Source organism: Mesoplodon mirus (assembly GCF_964341445.2).
Source record: "Mesoplodon mirus genome assembly, chromosome: 8".
NCBI classification, from domain to species: Eukaryota; Metazoa; Chordata; class Mammalia; order Artiodactyla; family Ziphiidae; genus Mesoplodon; species Mesoplodon mirus.
In genome coordinates, this window is record NC_138984.1 from 77,514,156 (window position 1) to 77,531,859 (window position 17,704).

Below are 17,704 nucleotides of genomic sequence, written 5' to 3' on the forward strand. Positions count from 1 at the left end.
AAAGAAGGGATCCTGCCATTTGTAACAACATGGATGGATCTGGGAGGCATTATGCGAGGTGAAATAAACAAGACAAAGAAAGACAAATATGTCATGTTAACATTTACATTTAAAATCTTTTAAAAAATGTCAAACTCATAAACACAGAGTAGAAAAATGGTTGCTGGGGGAAATAGGGGGAGCTTGGTAAAGGGTACAAACTTTCAGCTATAAGCTGAATAATGTCTGAGGATCTAATGTAAAGCATGGTGATTACAGGTGATAACACTGTATTGTACAAACAAAAGTTGCTAAGAGAGAAGAACTTAAATATTCTTATAAAAAATGTGAGGTGATGCATGTATTAATTAACTCAAGGGGAGTTCCTTTCATAATGTATATGTATATCAAATCACCACGATTTACACCTTAAATATCTTGCAATTTTACTTGTCAGTTATACCCCAATAAAGCTAAAATTTAAAAAAAATTAAAAAGCTTGAATTAGCATCCTCACTGTGATTCAATAAGATATTGCCACAATTTAGACAACAGGTTATGATAAAGTAATATTAAAAAACTCTTACATATTGAAAATACAATTGCCAGATTTTTAAAAATCGATATAGGTTTTGGGAAATGAAATTGAAGAAACCTCTCAGAACAGAAAGACGAAGATGGATAATATGATGAAAAATATAAGACACATAGAATATAAACTCAGAAAGTCCAACATCTAATTAGTAGGAGTTTGAGAAAGAAATGTCAAAAAAAGCAGACAGTAAAGTATTATTATAGAATGAAGGCAAGAGAATTTCCCAAAGATGAAGAAGAAAATACATCTTCTGGGCCTACAAAATGCCCAGGGCAAAATATGAGAAAAAACTCATACAGAGACATATAATTGTGAACTTCTAAAATATTAATTACAAAGAGAAAATTCTAAATTCTTCCAGAGAGAAAAAATTGCCTACAAAAGAAGCAAGAATTAGACTGACAACAAATTTACCATCTGCCAACTAGATGCTGCAGAACAAAGGTGTAATGGTTTTAAAGTTCTGAGAGAAAATGCTTGTCATGTAGAATCTACTTAGTCAAGATAGGAGTCAAATATGAGGACAAAATAAAGATAGCTTCAGATGTATAAAATCTCAGAAAGCTTACACCCCAGATATCCTTTCTTAGGAAGACACTTGAGGGTGTATTTCAGCAAAATGAGGCATTAAAGTACTGAAGTCATCATTCAGGGCAGAGAAAAGCTGAGCCAAGAAAGAATCTGGTCTTTGAAAACCCGATGTTAGCATTGTATGAACCCCTGTCTCCAGTCTTTTCTTAAGACAGATCTATTCCTTTGCATAACTAATTTTTTCTAAGTTTGAATTGTTTTTCATGCCACTTGTAAATAAGAGTCCCAATAGCCACACAACTGATGGAAGTAATTGATGGTATGTAAAAGTAGGATCTTAGAAACATTCTCTACTAAGCAGCATGAGAAGTTCTATTAGACCCACAGAGAAAGAAAAGTAATCCTGCTAAACTACTTAGCTCAAAAGGAATACTTACCTAGTCACAATAGTTTGAGTGTTTATTGGTTTTACATTTTTACAATTCATGTGGACAAATCACAAAAGACTATTTTGTAGTCAGAAATTATTGATCAAAATGATTTATTATTTATATGTTAATAAAATTAAATGTATAGCTAACAATGTTGGAAAATGGAAGGGGGATGAAGAAACACGGATAGATGGACAGGAAAACACATGCCCTCATCTCCCAAAGCAGGCAGTCAAGAGATCTCATCCATGATGAACAGAATAAGAATTGGAAGTACACGTAACTGTCCCTGCCATGTCATCTCCAAATGGTACTGAGGGCACAGTGTAGGAAGAGAATATTTACCTTAGTAGAAATATAGAACCATGTGATTTTTCATATTGTTTCAGAAAGTTTGAAAGATAAATCTGAAAATTCATATGATGAATTAGCAGGTCTTCTTCACTAAGTAGTCTCATACAGTAGGTGACATTTGTGGATTTACCTGGGTAAACTGCCTGTTTCTACCATTTACCTTTTTTTTTCTATTGTGCTATGGAGCAAATGTGTCTGGCAGACGGTGTAGGGAAAGATTATGATAGCAAAGTAAGAATTATGCATGAGAAAATAGGAAAGACATTACCAACATGGGCTCAAGTTTTTGCTTGTGTCACCTTCTCAATGAGGCTGAATCACTCCCTTAAAGTTGACCCCCCTCCACCTCCAGTTTTTCTTAGCTTACTCTTCTTTTTTTCCATAGATTTTGCCACTTCCCAATATCCTGGAATATGTATGTATGTATTATTTTTAAGGCTTATTCCTCTTTATCTCCCATACTATCTCCATTTTTGGCTTGTTTCACTCATATAGCCCAAGGACATAGGAACAATTCTTGGTGTAAAGTAAGTGCTTAATAAATATTGTTATCTGAATGAATGCATGAAGAAGAATATAGAGGATTTGGTGCTCACTGGCTGCTCACTGTGGGCCCAAGCTAGATATGGCTCAAAGAGAGCACATCCAGGTGTGACCAGTAAAGGGCAAGCTCATGATTATTAAACAATCAGATATTAACAATTGTTATCTTAACAATTATCGCTTAATCCTTGTGTTACTGTTTCAGGGTGCCTTTCAACATGAATTGCAGTTTAGTTCATTATAACATGGAGAATTAGTCATAGGAGATTTTACTGCAGATATTCAGTTATCTTTTCCTGAGAACTGAGGAAAGATTACCAACTATGTATGAGAAGTATCTGTTTTATGTGTTAGTAAAGTGAGAATTAATTGAACTTCATGTCTACTTCCTTTTGACATTCTAATTAGTGAAATTTCAATTAATACATAATCTAATCAATTCTGTGTTCCACTCTGATAATTTTTCTAATGTTGACCTGAAATAAATAGATCACCAGATATTTCTCCAGCAAAGAGGGGTTTATTCGGGATCAGCAGAGAATTGTTATTTGGGGTCTGTGACCATGATGAGCCAAGTGCAAGTTCCCCCGCACAGCAAGCGAAGGAGAATGCTTTGTAGGGAGGAAAAGGAGGTTGAGAGGGCTGTAGTAAACAAAGAGTCCATAGCTTTTCATTGGCTGAGTCCTCGCCAGGAAAGAAGAGTACTTTTTCTTCTTCCTGTTGGGCCCTGCTATCCTTGAAGGGCGTGAGAGCTCCCTCTTCTGGTCTCCCAATTGAACTGATGTTTCTGTTTATTAATATTTTACATCTCCCCCTTTTGATCAAGATATTTCTCTGAGGGACTCCCCTAGCAGTCCAGTGGTTAGGACTCCGAGCTTCCACTGCAGGGAGCACAGGTTCTATCCCTGGTCAAGGATATGTCGCATGGCACAGCCAAGAAAAAATCTCTTAATGCATTGCTTATCAACAGTTAGGTTTTCTGGTTTCAGTGACCTTTTATCTTTTACTGTCAGGAAGGACCTTTCCTAGGTATAGTATCTTATATATCATACCTAGTGTCCAGATTAGAAAACTATTAAGGTCACATTAGAGAAACAAGGAGGAGTAGGAAGGAGAACTCCCAGGCATTTTTTATCTCAAGTCCATATGCTATCAAGATCATAGACACTGGAGATCATCTGAAGCATTATGTCATCATCAAAGTTTTGGCAACAAACTTCCAACATACTTAGTCTGGATATTTTAGGAAAGCTGTCTTATCAGATGTCATCTACTTCAATTCTCTGGAATCTTTACTTTTAGGTCACCAGATGATGATCTAGTCAATGTTTGGTGCTTTCTTTAGGTGTGTCTTGCGAATCCAAGAGTCTATCCCTTGGAGTTAGACAGCACAACGGTTGGTTAGTAGTACCTGATAGGGGCCTTTTGAGAAAGGTTGAAGAGAGGTATTCTGGAAGTGCCTTTTCCAGTAGATGAGCCTCCAGGTTGCAAGGTATGATGCTTAAGGTCTTCATCTCCCAAGGGCACACTGTGAAATTATTGCTCTACCAAAGCATGATTATTTTTATTAGAAGCAATTAGGCCTTTGCAATATTGGAATATATCTCCTTTTAACAGTCGTGTGTCAAAAAAAGCAGGAGCCAAGTTCACTGGGTATCCCATGACTGTCTCAAAGGGTGAGAATTTGTGAGTTCCAAAAGGGGTGGATCTGAGATTTAGAAGGACCAATGGCAATGCTTTTGGCCAAGGTATTTGGAGGGCCTTGACCAATTCTGCCAATTGAGTTTTTTTTTAATAATGTCGTTAATGCATTCAGCTAAACCAGAGTATTTTGGGTAGTAAGCACAGGGAAAGTTTTCCAGATCAGACTTCAGGATTTGTGAGGAATTAGACCTCTCGGTAAAAGCCCAAGGCATTACTGTGCAGGTGAATTATTTTTCTTCTCAAGTGAAGGCAAAAATGTATTGGTTAGCTTCACCAACTGCAATACTAGAGAATGCGCTGCATAAATCAGTTACAGTAAAGAATTTACTTCTGGTGGGAATGAATGTTAGTAATGTATGAGAGTTAGAAAAACAGGGTGTCAAGGGATAGCACTGTTGTTTATTGCTTGGAGGTCCTGGACAAACCTCCACCTTTGGCCCTTAGTTTTTCTCACAGGTGAGAAAATGGGACTAGTATGAGGGTTAATGAGGCCTTGAGCCTTGTAATCTTTTGTTATAGGCTTTCTGCCTTATAGGACTTATTTACTTATAGGGTATTGAAAATTTTGGGAAGAGGTCTTGAGGATTCTATTTGAAACTTGATGGGAGGTGAAATGTGAATTTTGCCAACTTCAGTTGGAGATTTTGCTCATAAGGAAAGTGGTAGCTTATTCAATAGGGACAAAAGATCAGTGTTTTCAGAAACAGCTCTAGTACCTTCAGGGACTGGACAAATAAATAATGTCAAAGGGTTATTTAATTCACCTGGTTGATTATTTTGAGGACTACTGTCAAATCTCAGAATTATTTTCCACTTTTGGAAGAAAGAAATACCAGCATGATACTTCTCTAAGAAGTCTCAGCCTAATAAATGAATAAGGGTGGAGGAACTAAGGAGGAAAGGCGGTGTATCTCTCAAAGGGTCTAAACAAAAGGGAATAAGTTCAGAGACAGGAACCTCTTAAGGTTCATTAGAGATCCCCACTATTTTGACTGTTTTAGTACTCCAAGACAGGGGCTGCTTTGTTGTAGTGGGGCTGAGCACGAAGAGTGTGGTTCTGGTGTCATTTAGGACTGGAAGAGAGTCATCCTCAGTCTAGAGAAATGTTTCTCCAAGCCAGTGAAGAAGATTGAGAAGAGCCCCGGTAATTCCTTGGAGCCATGTCATTGAGAATCAGGAGGACATTGGAAAGGCTGGTTAGAAGGCTGAAGGCACCTAAAGTGCTTAAATTTGTAATAATCTCTTTTTCAATGTCCTGGCTCTTTGTAACAGTAGAAGAAACTAGGAAGGTTTTGTTTTGTTTAGGACACTTCATTTGCTGGAGTTGAAGAATTTTGGCCATATTTTTTTGAGGTGACTCATCTGGAGTTTGAGAGAGCTGGTTTGCCAGATTAACTAAATCTGGAATAGGCATAGTTTCCCATTCCATTCTGGTCCTTTTTACTAGAAGGGAAAGGTCACAGTTCAGCTCATTAATAAGCATAAAGTTAAAAGCTACCTAGGTAGAATCAGTATCTGGAAAAAAAAAGCCAGAATTTTCTTTAAAAGTAATCTGAAGTCAATTGTAAGAATCTTGAACAGATTCATCAGATTCTATGTGCAAATTTGAATTTTGTTCCAACTAACAGGCTTTGGAAAAGCCTTAAGAATGACTTCATAAAGTTGCCTGGTGATTGCTTGAGCCTGATCAAATAATAAGGTAGGGGGCTTGTCTCCCATTTGTAATTTTAGAGATCTTTCAGGATTTTCCCAATTAGTGGTTTTCATCCAATGCTGGGCTTGACCTTCACTGACAAACATATGAACTAGATGATATAAGTCAGAGAAACCAGGTCAACAAGTTTGAATGACTATATTAAATTCCTCAGAAAATCTGTGAGGATCTTCAGTTACTTTGGAAAAATCTTTGGCTATGGCTCGCAGTTCAGCTTTGATTCAGGGGATATAAGAAATTAAAGGTTTCGCCTCTGAATCCACAGAAGGCTTCATTTAAAAAGGACAATTTCTGACAAGTTCAGAGGAAAAGGGAGTGGGTAGAGTTTCAGAAAAGGGGAAGTCTGGCAAGAGAATGAGTATAAGGGAGCTGAGGGTATAGAGGAGACGTGGGTGGTGTAGAAGGGAAGGAGGAAGATGGTGCTGGTGACTGGTGCCTCAGTTAATCTTAAAAATCTTATTTTGCAGAGAAGCAATTTTAGACTCCTGATAATGTTGAGAAGCCTTAAAATACCAATTGAAATAAGCATTCCACTAAGCTCTGGAAATTTTTGAGCTATTGCAGTCCAATTCAGTTTTAAGGAAATTAAATTTAGAGATTCCAAAAGTTCTCCATAATGGCTATTGATATTCTAAATTGCCTTTGGTCAGGTTGGTCCATTTTGTTAGAAATGAACATGAGGAAAAAGCACAGTTTTTAAACACAAAATTGACCAGAGACCTTGTAGGGGGACACCCTCAAAATATTTAGATAACTGGGATCCTATTCTCAGAGGTTTTTCTCTCGAGTAGAGAACAATTTTCAAACAGCTTAAACAGCTTATAGCACAAACAGCTCAATTCAAACAGCTTGCAAGCAGTACCAGCCAATTCTAAGGAAACAGCTTGGTCCCAGAAGAGTGAGGCCAAAGGCTTTTTCAGCCAGTTTCCAGAGAATAGCCCCTTCCAAAGGAATAGGCCAAAGGCTGAAAACAGCAGTTTCAGAGAAGCAGACCCTGTTCCCAAAGGAATTGGCCAAAGGCTTTTTTAGACAGCTTCAGTTGAAAGACTGATCTCGAAATCAAACCAAAGTGCCAAAAAGGTACTGATATACAGAACAAGCCTTTAACCAGAAAGACAAAACTTTAAAATAGATCTCAGATAAATCCTGGAGAGCTTCAAATGCAAAGAGGATGTGAGTTCTGATCCAGGAGAAAGAAGGGCTTTCAAACTCCAGGGTTGGCAAGAAAGCAGTGAGTGACAATGGGCTCTATTGTGGATACTGCACCTGTTTGCTAACCAACCCCAGAGCTATTGGAGGTCTTCTCTGGTCCCAGTACAGGTCAACATTTTGGTAGCTGGAAATATTTATTTGGAAATAAATAGACTGCCAGATATTTCTATAGCAAAGATAGGTTCATTCAGGATCAGTAAACAACTGTAATTCAGGATCTGCAACAATGTGAGCCACATGCAAGTCCCCGCACAGCAAAAGAAGAACTCTTATACAGAGGGGAAAAAGAAGTTGGGAGGGCATAGTAAACAAAGAGTCCATGGCTTTTCATTGGCCGAGTCCTTGCCAGGAAAGAAGAGGAGGCTTTCTTCTTCCAGTTGGGCTCTGCTATCCTCCAGGGCATGAGAGCTCCCCCTTGTGGTTCCCCAACTGTACTTAATTGAGGTTTCTGTTTATTAATTTTTTACACCAGCAACTTGTAGTTTAAAATATATACATATAATAGTATCAGAATATTATAATTAATTATAAGAGCAATCATTTGATCAAATTCTAGAGAGAGAGAAAAAAGTCTGTGGGGTTCATGTGCCACATTTGTGGGACTTTAAAAACTTTTTTATTGAGGTACAGTTGATGTACAATATTATATGTTTCAGGTGTACAACATAGTGATTCACAATTTTTAAAGGTTATACTCCAATTATAGTTATCATAAAATATTGGTTACATTCCCTGTGCTGTTCCATGTTCCATGGATGACTTGGTGTAACAATCAATTTGAATGGCAAGGCTTAGCTGATGTGGTCAAGGAGTCGTATGGGAGCCTGTGGGATCCAAAAAGACTGTGGGCTGTCTGGACCATCTGGTGGCTAAGGGATTGTGCTTTTCCACTAATTAGCACCGACTCTGATGCAGCAAGTTCTCCCTTTCATGCTGCCTCCTCAGAGCTCATACTGATGAACTGTCACAGGGGAGGAAGTTGTGAAGAAGGATGAAGGAAACAGCAGGCAGGAGAGAGGAAAAGCAGATGGTGGACTCTGTGGAAACACGCAGTCTGGTCAGGCATGAATCTGTTGTCCTATAATGTGATGCCACAACTGGTTACAGTGAGGCATGAGTGCAAACCCACAATTTCTCTCTTGGTGAACACTGAAGGTCAGAGAAATTACTTTTGTTGTGATATGGAGGCATGGCCTTTTATTCTGTTGTTACCCTGTTCCTACTGTAACAGGAAAAAGGAACAACAACATTGCCTTCCCCCATATAAACTCCCATTTCCTGATGGAAGGTAAAAGAAGAAAATTCCCTTTGTTGAAAACAGGAGGGGCCATGCTTGACTGCATGAGGACTTGCTCTAGTTTTGATTTTATTCAAATAAAATATCCAATGTGCATTACTAGATATTTTCAAATGTATTCTTACAGCCTGAAGTACTATTTATGCCAGAATCTCCTTATCCCTATGATTCACACAATTTGTCCTTCGCTAAATGTAGGGTCCCTCCTTTGAAAAATCCATAGTCTCGCTGACCTCTGGGTGCCATTACAGTATCAGCCTAGTGGTAAGCCTAATATTTCATAGAAGCACAGAGACTTCTATGGTTTCAGTATGTCTAACATGGTCATATCTTAGTTATAGACAAGATAAAAATACCCAGAAAAAAACATTTTTTCATAATACTTCAGGAAAACATCCACTTGCTCTAAAATTCTTTTCTACCACCCCTCTGAATGTTTCCAGGACCAAAGAGGCACCAAGGTTTTTGAGGAAAAGACACATTGTCGACCTTGTGTAAGACTTTATCCAATCTTGAATTTGTGGGCTAGAAAAGATTTGCAGGACACAAAACACTTTTAATCATTATTTTGCTACACTCTATTTAACAATTAGGTAATAGAATACTCCAGACATTAAACCAGTCACAAAAACTTTGGTAAGAGAAAAAAATCAGATGGAGAATCAAGAACTAAGTACCTCATCCTATTTAGAGGACTTGAGGTATAGGGGCGGGGAGGGGAAAATGATGGGAATGATGCCTTCCTTCTTCCATTTCCCTAGATCATAATGTTCTTTGCTGTAACAATAATCAATTGATTATGACTTGGTGAGATCTGGAAGAAAGCCATCCGAAGTGCTGTGCAGAACAAACTGTCATTAACCTGGATGAGTATGTGTGTGTATGTGTGTGTAAGACAGAGATATGAAGTCATCCAAGAAGGCTAAAGGAGGAATAGTAACAGGTAACAATCTCCAGGAGAATAAACTAAGATGTTTGTGAGTCACAGATCTCTGTGTGGCAGACAAGCCCACGTTTTAAGACAAGGGAGATCTTGATTTCCCCCTTCAACGGGATTGATTTCCCCTTTCTCATGCTTTGACCCAGTGCTGATTCATCCCAGTTTTGACCATACCCTTTACTCGGTTGTCACTTTGGCCTTTGGGAGACAAAAGATACAGGAAAAAAACTAAAGATAATGGGAGTGAACAGACATATAGAGAGGAAGGGTCAGAGAGGGCTCTGGCCTTGTTCACCTGAAGGTAAGTCTAGTTTAATACACAGATGTCAATCAAAGCATGCCTCCTGCTTTTTCCTCACTTCACTTCACACAGTGCCTATAATCTTGCTTTGTAGAATAAAGATTACTTTATCTTCTCTCTTTACCTGGGTTCCCTGGAAACAGATTCTGAGATGGAGAGATGCAAGCAGGGTTTGTTTTGGCGGTGAGATCAAGAGCAGAAAGATCTCTCAGCAGATCCACCGGTAGGCAAGTGAAGAGGGCAGGATGGGGCAGTGAGAGATGCTGACCAGCAGTACAATTGCAAAGGAAGCCTCATTATATGGGGACCTCAGGAGCTTGGATGGCCCTTCAGAGTGTTCCCAAATGAAGTAAGGGAGGATAGGCCTGTGTTCCCTCATTCATCAGTCATTGAGTTCAGGCCACCCCAAAAGGGCATAATCTTAGGGGAGAATGTTCCCAGGGCCTAGGATAGTACCAAGTGAGGGAGGCAGCTGTGGGCTCTTGGGAGCCATATTCCCAGGGCTGGGCCTGGGGGTATCCCCGTCCTGAAGAGGGGATCTGAGCAGAGAACTATGGTGTCCATTATGTTCTCTCACAAGTAATTGTTTTACCGGATATAAAAATATGCAAAACCAGGAAGATAAGACTTTGGAGAAAATAAGAATTCAAAGTTGGATAGTAACTTACAAGGAGAAGATTGGAACTTCACGTATAAACTGATTTTATCTATATCCTTCTTAAAAACTAAAGTGTCTAAAATGACACTATCCACTATAGTGACAACTAGCCAAATGTGTTCATTGAGCCCTTGAAATATGGCAAGTCCAAATTGAGATGTACTACAAGTGTAAAATGCACAAATTTTGGAGACTTAGTAGGAAAAAAATAATGTGAAATATCTTATTAACAATTTTTACATTGATAACATCAATATAATATTTCTGCCATTCAAATTGATTGTTACACCAATATAATCAATAGGACAATATAATATAAATAAAATGTTATTAAAATTGATCTCACCTGTTTAAGTTTTTCAATGCAGCTATTGGCAAATTTTAAAGTAATTTTGTGTATCATATGTGTATTGGACAGAGCTGGTCCAGAATAATCTTAAATCCCGACAAAGTGTCATGATCTCAAGCCACAGCCTAAGACAGAGCAGCACTGGAAAGGGCCACAGAATGGGGAGTGCAGAAACCATCTCCCCCCCTTACCAGAAATTCATTTCCCACAGGCACATAGCACAGGGAGATGAGCTTGGTGCTTTGTGACCATGTAGAGGGGTGGGATACGGAGGGTGGGAGGGAAGGAGATGCAAGAGAGAGGGGATATGGGGATATATGTATATGTATAGCTGATTCACTATATTATACAGCATAAACTAACACCACTGTAAAGCAATTATACTCCGATAAAGATGTTAAAAAAAAAATAGATAGATAAATAAATAAAGAAAGAAATTCATTTCCCTAGCCTTACTAACACGGGGACCCCAAAGCACCTTATTTAGCTCTTGAGAGACCAAGATAACACCTGGGTCATACAACCAGTTGGGCCTCATTTGTAGAGTGGGAGTGGATGGAGGAAGTAAGCAAGATCCATTGTGCCAGCGTCCTTGGGAACCAGAGCCTCTGGCAAGTAAAAGATTTTGCTTTATTCACAAATCAACAGATTCTGACTCATTTCAAACCTTTTCCTCAGGACAAAGGAATTGTATCTACCACAGCTCAGTGATCCGTTTGGGTGGACCAGGGAACAGCTGGAGCCCAGTGAGCAAGCTCTTGGATGTTGTGAAACAATTACTCCATATGCCAGGAACATGACCACATGTGGCACTAGATGACGACCAAACAGAACTGAGTCACACTGAGAGCAAAAATAAGGTAATGTAAAGAAGTGACTTGTATTTGTTTCTATCACCAACTGTGCAGTCCTTTTGTACTGATTGTGTTGATTGCCATCGATTCTATGCCAGCCGTGTTTTCCCCAGCTCGTGATTTTATTTCAACATCATCCAGAACCACTCATTTCTCTCACTCTCACTGCCAAAGACCGAGTCCAGATTTTCATCACCTCAGCCCGAATGACTGCAACCAGCTCCTTCCTTAATCTTTTCCTTCCAAGTTTTCTCTCTTCAATGTGATTTAGCTTGTTAACTCCTTGTAGACCATCTTTTCTAAAACACGTCACTCCACTGCGCAAAAAACTAGAATGACGTCATTTGTATTGGTCACCCAGTCAAACCCAAGCTCAGTCTGGCATTCCAATAGATGTGCAAAGCACATTCATTTCTCTTCTTCCTTCTTCCTCATTACCTCCATTTGTAATGTATTTCCTACTCTTTCCCTTTTAAAATTATTTTAAAGAACTATGAACATCTATTATACACAAGGCATTATTCAAATTCCTTATTTACTCTAATTCAGAAGCTTTTCTCAATCCCTGGCTTTTCAGAACTCTACAATACCTATAATTTGTATACCACCCAATTGTTGTATACTCATATTTTTCCTGATAATTTTGTGCCTATAATCTTTGAACTCTCAACCTGTTTGTTAACTCCCCAAGGTCAGAGATTACTCCTTATACTTCGTCAGGAAAGGAAATTAATATTTATTGAATGCCTTCTTTGTGTCAGTCACTGTAAAATGTGTTCAACATTTGTTATCTGCAATTTCTCTGTATCCACTTTTCCTTGTATGTGTGCTTTCCCTTCATTGTTTCCGTATTTCCCTGCCAGACTGCCCCAGTGCCTGATGCCAAATAACACCGACTCAAGTAAGAAGCAGATTTACTTGTGTTTTGGACAATGATGGTAGAATTTCCACCGGTAATTTCTACTTGGGCTGCAGCCTCCTGCCTTGCTCCTGGGATTCCCTCTCTCTTCAACATTTTCTCCCTTCTTCTTTGGCTCCTTCTAAATGATTCTGTTTTATGCAAAACTTTTAAGCTATTTCTTTGACTCATGACCAATGCCGTAAGAAGGTCTCATCTTCAAAAATAAGCACACACTTTAGCGGGGGCTTTCTAAAACCAAGGTAGTTCTCTCTCTCAGAGTTATTCTGTGAGTTTTAGTTACTTAAAAAAATATATCATACACACATTTTCTCGTTTCATCCTCTCAACAACTCATTTCACGGTCTTTCATGTAAGATAGGAATTTGAGGTTCAGTTATTGGTATGATAAAACTGATTGTTTGGATTCAGAAAATGAAATTATTTAGTGATAAAATACATTCTGTCCTGTTTCTAAATTTTTTGGTTAGAGAATTGGTCAGATGCATTTGAATCATTTCTTATGTGAAATTCAATGCTTATACATAAGAGAACATAGCTGGATATTTGAAAATTATAACTTCTTATGACTAATTCTCTTATTCCTTTAGATATTACTGTATGAGTCTGAGTTCAGTCTAGTTGGAGAAACCACAAAGTAATTTAAACAGGTAAATTTTAATATAAACAATTATTAACTTTGATGGGATTGGAGTAACAGAGCATTAGCTAAGAAGAAGTAAAAAGAACCTTAAAGAATATCGAAATAGCAGACATATGAAGCAGCCACTTCCCTTGTGGCTGAGATAGGGCACCCAAGGCTGATTCAGACCTTATTGGATAGGGCAATTGCAGGTTACTGAAAGCAAGGAAGTTGCCATGGTGCCACCAGAACTTGCCAGAAGTCTGTCTACCTTTTGGAGCATACTGGAAATGTGCTCTCTGGGGACCAGGGAAAGCTGTTAAAGGGGAGGTGTCTTACTGGAGGTGCTCTACACAAAACTGCCTGGGAATATGCGGTTGCTGGTCACTGAGTGCTGTGGGCTGCCAGGCAAGACGCTGGTGCTGGAGAAAGCCATGTGTACTGCAGGAACTGGATGCTAGAGAAGCCACTCAGGCTGCCGAAGCTTGAACCAGGAAACAAAACCGTTTCTTTCTGCACTGCCTCTCCAGCACCCTCTACAGGCAAACTTTAATGTCATGCCAACAGGCAAAGCAAAAATGTTTAAAGGGCCCAGATGCATCTTTAGGGAACAGATAAAAAGGTTGAATTTGGAGATAAAAAGCAACAAATTGATAATTGTCGCTGTTATTTTCTGATATTCCAGGGACTAAAAATGTTAGTATGGATATTCACAAAAATACCCCACCTCCCAGTGCACACTTCCAAGGTGGAAAAACCCTTTGTGGTTCAGGCATCCATCAAGCCTAGGATAATGAAGGGAGAAAAAGAAATGAACACAGTAAAACAATACTGATTTACATTAAAAGGAAGAGACTGGGAGAAGGAGTAGGGAAGATAAAAGGTAATACAGGATGATATAGGGAGATAATTTTGAGGAGTTTGGAAAAGAGAAAAAGAGGTGGTGAAGTAGTTCTCATGTATAATGTTTTTGTTCTCATGTATAATGTATAATGTTCTCATGTATAATGTGTTTCTTTGGGAAACAGAGTTTAAAAGATTTGAAGATATTTTTATAATATGCAATTTCCATTTGGATTTTTTTTTGCATGCCAGAAAAAAATATTTAAATTAATTTTTAATTAGTCTGGCTGTTGATGTTAGGTTTCTTGTAATACAACTTCATGCTGAGAGAAGCTATAAACAGAACCAGCTATATTTGGGTTACACTGACCATAACATTTTAAAGCTTTGTGAGTCCATCAGATTTTTAAACATTCAGATTTTTTTCCTTTTACGCACCAAGAATAAACATAACAGAACTTAGTCTAACATCCTGCACATAAATATTTATTAAAGTATTATTTCTACATTTATTATTTCCAATTAGGTTAGTCCTGATACTGCGTGGCAATCTTCTTCTCTGTTTCTAATTAGTCAGTTTGCCTTCATCAAAGCATGTTTAAAAATCTTTACTACTTTCTTTATGTCCCCAATGTCCATCCTCAAATCCCAAACCCAACTCATCAGATAGCCTAGTGATTGATGCCAGGGGAATAATTCCATCAGCCTCCTACTTCTGTACCTTTAAGCTGTATCTTTTATGCATATTTATGTTTCTCCTTCTTTAGAAGTAGCAGCAACTATCCTTCCACCAAACTTAGTCTTTCCTGTGCTCTTGGTTTCATCTTCTTCCTTCTTCCCACACATTTTGTTTCAACAATTGTGTCCTCATCTCTCCCTCTTGAATCTTGACTCTCTCCTTGTTTCTTGACTCTGTACACAGGCTTGAAACTTTGGATTCCCTTTCAAAATTTTTCCCCCATCTCGTTCCCTCTTTTGATTAATTTTTTTTACAATTCTCATTTAAAGATCATCTATGCTTATTACATCCATTTCTTCACCTCCCCAAATTCAATCTTTGTTGAAGAATGTCTACCAAGCTCACTTGGTATAGGTCAGTTTTCCTTAGCCCAAACACATAGTGCAGTCAAATTGAGCACTCTTTACAAAGCTTTTTAAAGAACATTTTTTAAGTATCCTAATCATTGGATATTGTGATTAAAGATGTACATGGCATCAACTATCCATCCCTCCATCCACCACCTTGGTTCCAGAGCAAACTATGATTGTCTAGGCATTCTTTTCCTCACACTGCTTATGAGGTAATGACCTTACCTGGGCCAGAAGATGACTCTGCTGGGCCAGTTGCTAAAGCCTTTGTCTTGGAGAACGTTGGAAAAATAGGATTGTGTCTCGAGGCATCTTTTGAACAGGATGGATATGATCAGAGCACAGGCATCTTACAATTTTCCTGCTGTGTCTGGCTTCATTCAGAGAAGTCCTGACCTCTCCCCATGACTGTTACATCAAAAGTTGGCATCTTCTTTCATCAGTCTAGTCCTTTTTCAAACCGTTACAGAGGAGTTGAATCTTTTAAATGCTATTTTATAATTACTTAGGTAGATAAAATGATGTTTTTAAATTAAATGTTATGTTATCTACAAAACTCTCTGAAAGTTATTATACGTTTTAAACCAAAAATATTTTATTCTAAACATAGCTAGAACAACTTTTCCTTTTCTAATGGGAGGTTATCTAACAATATTTGCTGGTAAAATTCTCTTTTCTAAATTGTTACATGTTCTTTTTTCTTATTGTTATACTATCCATCCTTGACACACACTCCCCAAGATAGGATAACCCCCAAAAGGACTTTGAGAAATCTCCTGGACACTCCACAATCCAATGCAATCCTCTATCTTCCATCCTTGTTGGAAATAACCTCTCTTTCCCCTCTTTTATGGCACTGAATCACTGTCTTTCATATATTATTGATATTTATGAATGTGGCTAATCTCTACAAGTGAATCTTAAAAGCAAAATCCTTATTCTACTCATTATGGAGTAAAAGATCCTTACTCTTGGGTAAAAGATCTTGTGGGCAAGATCCTTATTTTACTAACTGTTCTCTGTGCCTAAAATACAGTACCTTACAAATAGCAGGACTTAAAAATATTTGATGAAATAAAGATGTTAAAAAATTTGATGAGTAGATAAAGAGATAATTGGCCATTTATTAAAACTATACATATCCCTCAGTAAATTCATGTTTCCTTCTTCCTTTCTCATTTCTTTGTCTACATGTTTTAATGTGGGTGTCTATTTAGCCTCTATGCTTCTGTTTCTATTTTTTTCTTCATTTAGTTTCTATTCCCTTTTTACCTTCATTTTCTCTTCTTTTTCCTCTCCTGCTTGGAAGACATTTTAAATGGAATGAAACATTATTTTTATTTGTTTTTTGCAGTTATTGGAGTTCTGCATTTTACCGCAAAACAAATGAGTGATAAAAATAAAATGCTAAACTAAACTGTTTATTACAAAATTTGGAGAACCTTAACTGATCTTTTCCCATGAAGTTAGTGGCTTTCAATAGAAAAAAATATTTAGTCTAATTAAACACAAGAACCATCAATGTTTTAGAGAAAGATATGGGATTTATTTGTCAAATGTAATAAATGCTTTGAAAGTCATATTAAGCTGCAATTTTGAACTCAACAGATTATTTAGCATGAATTGTGTAAAGTCAAGCCATGAAATTATAAATCTGGGTCAAATGCTAAATTTAGTAGTAGAAACCTTGGTGTGGTACTGAATTGATATTAATCTCAGGTGGGCAACCCTGTCCAAGATAACACTAAATCATTTGTTCTGGTCATTTTAGCGATATAAAAATCCTTACATCTTAGTGAATTAAGATCATTTCCATGCCTGTTAAGAGATTCAGAATGAAAGAACTAACAACCCAACAATCCATTCATCCTATGTGTGTACAATAAAATACAAGCACTCATTAAAGCGAGCAGAAGGCAGAGTTTGAAGGAAATATTTAAGCTGAAAAAATGCTCATCTTTTGTTCATTATTATTTTATATATATATAACTGAATTAAACATTTAAATTTCTTTCATAAATGTCAAAATAATGTCCAGTTTTTAAATTAGTATGTAAAAATTAATATATTTCATCAAATATATTCAACTTAAATAGTGGTTGAAATGTATTCTAACAGCTGCATGGTTAAATATTACTTCCTATAAACAGTCTGCTCCTCTTCTCACCTAGAATGTGGGCTTTAATTTGGATTTTAACATAAACTAATAGGGCTCAGCACTATCTAATGTCATCCTCAAATGAGATGCTTATGGGATGATTAATTTCCTGTAAAGAGGGACTTGGTAATACTCTGTGTAGAAAATATCTAAAAAATTTAAAGAATATCTGCAATGTTTTCCATATATATTTCATATTTTATAACCTCTGATCTGAAAAAAAAAGTTTAGAGATTTAGAAACAAATAAAAAACCACCATCATTTGTGCTGGACATAAATTACTATTTATATGTTACAGTGGAATCTCTCTCTCTCTCTCTCTCTCTCTTTTCAGCAATTGCTGGCCTGCTCAGTACAACATTATTATATTATTATTTTTTAAATTTGTATACAATTTTATTTATTTATTTATTTATTTATTTATTTTATTTATTTAATTTTTTTTTGCGGTACACGGGCCTCTCACTGCTGTGGCCGCTCCCATTGCAGAGCACAGGCTCTGGACGCCCAGGCTCAGCGGCCATGGCTCACAGGCCCAGCCGCTCTGCGGCATGTGGGATCCTCCCGGACCGGGGCACGAGCCCATGTCCCCTGCATCAGCAGGCGGACT

The 17,704-nt window shown here is 37.6% G+C and overlaps 1 long non-coding RNA gene across 1 annotated transcript in view; it reads left to right on the forward strand.

Moving 5' to 3' along the window:
- Window positions 1–11,341: 11,341 nt before the first annotated feature.
- Window positions 11,342–17,704, forward strand: part of LOC309809081 — a 28,886-nt gene continuing 22,523 nt past the window's right edge. The window contains exon 1 of the long non-coding RNA XR_014294803.1: window positions 11,342–11,468. This is a non-coding gene — a long non-coding RNA (uncharacterized lncRNA). The remainder of the gene's footprint in view (window positions 11,469–17,704) is intronic.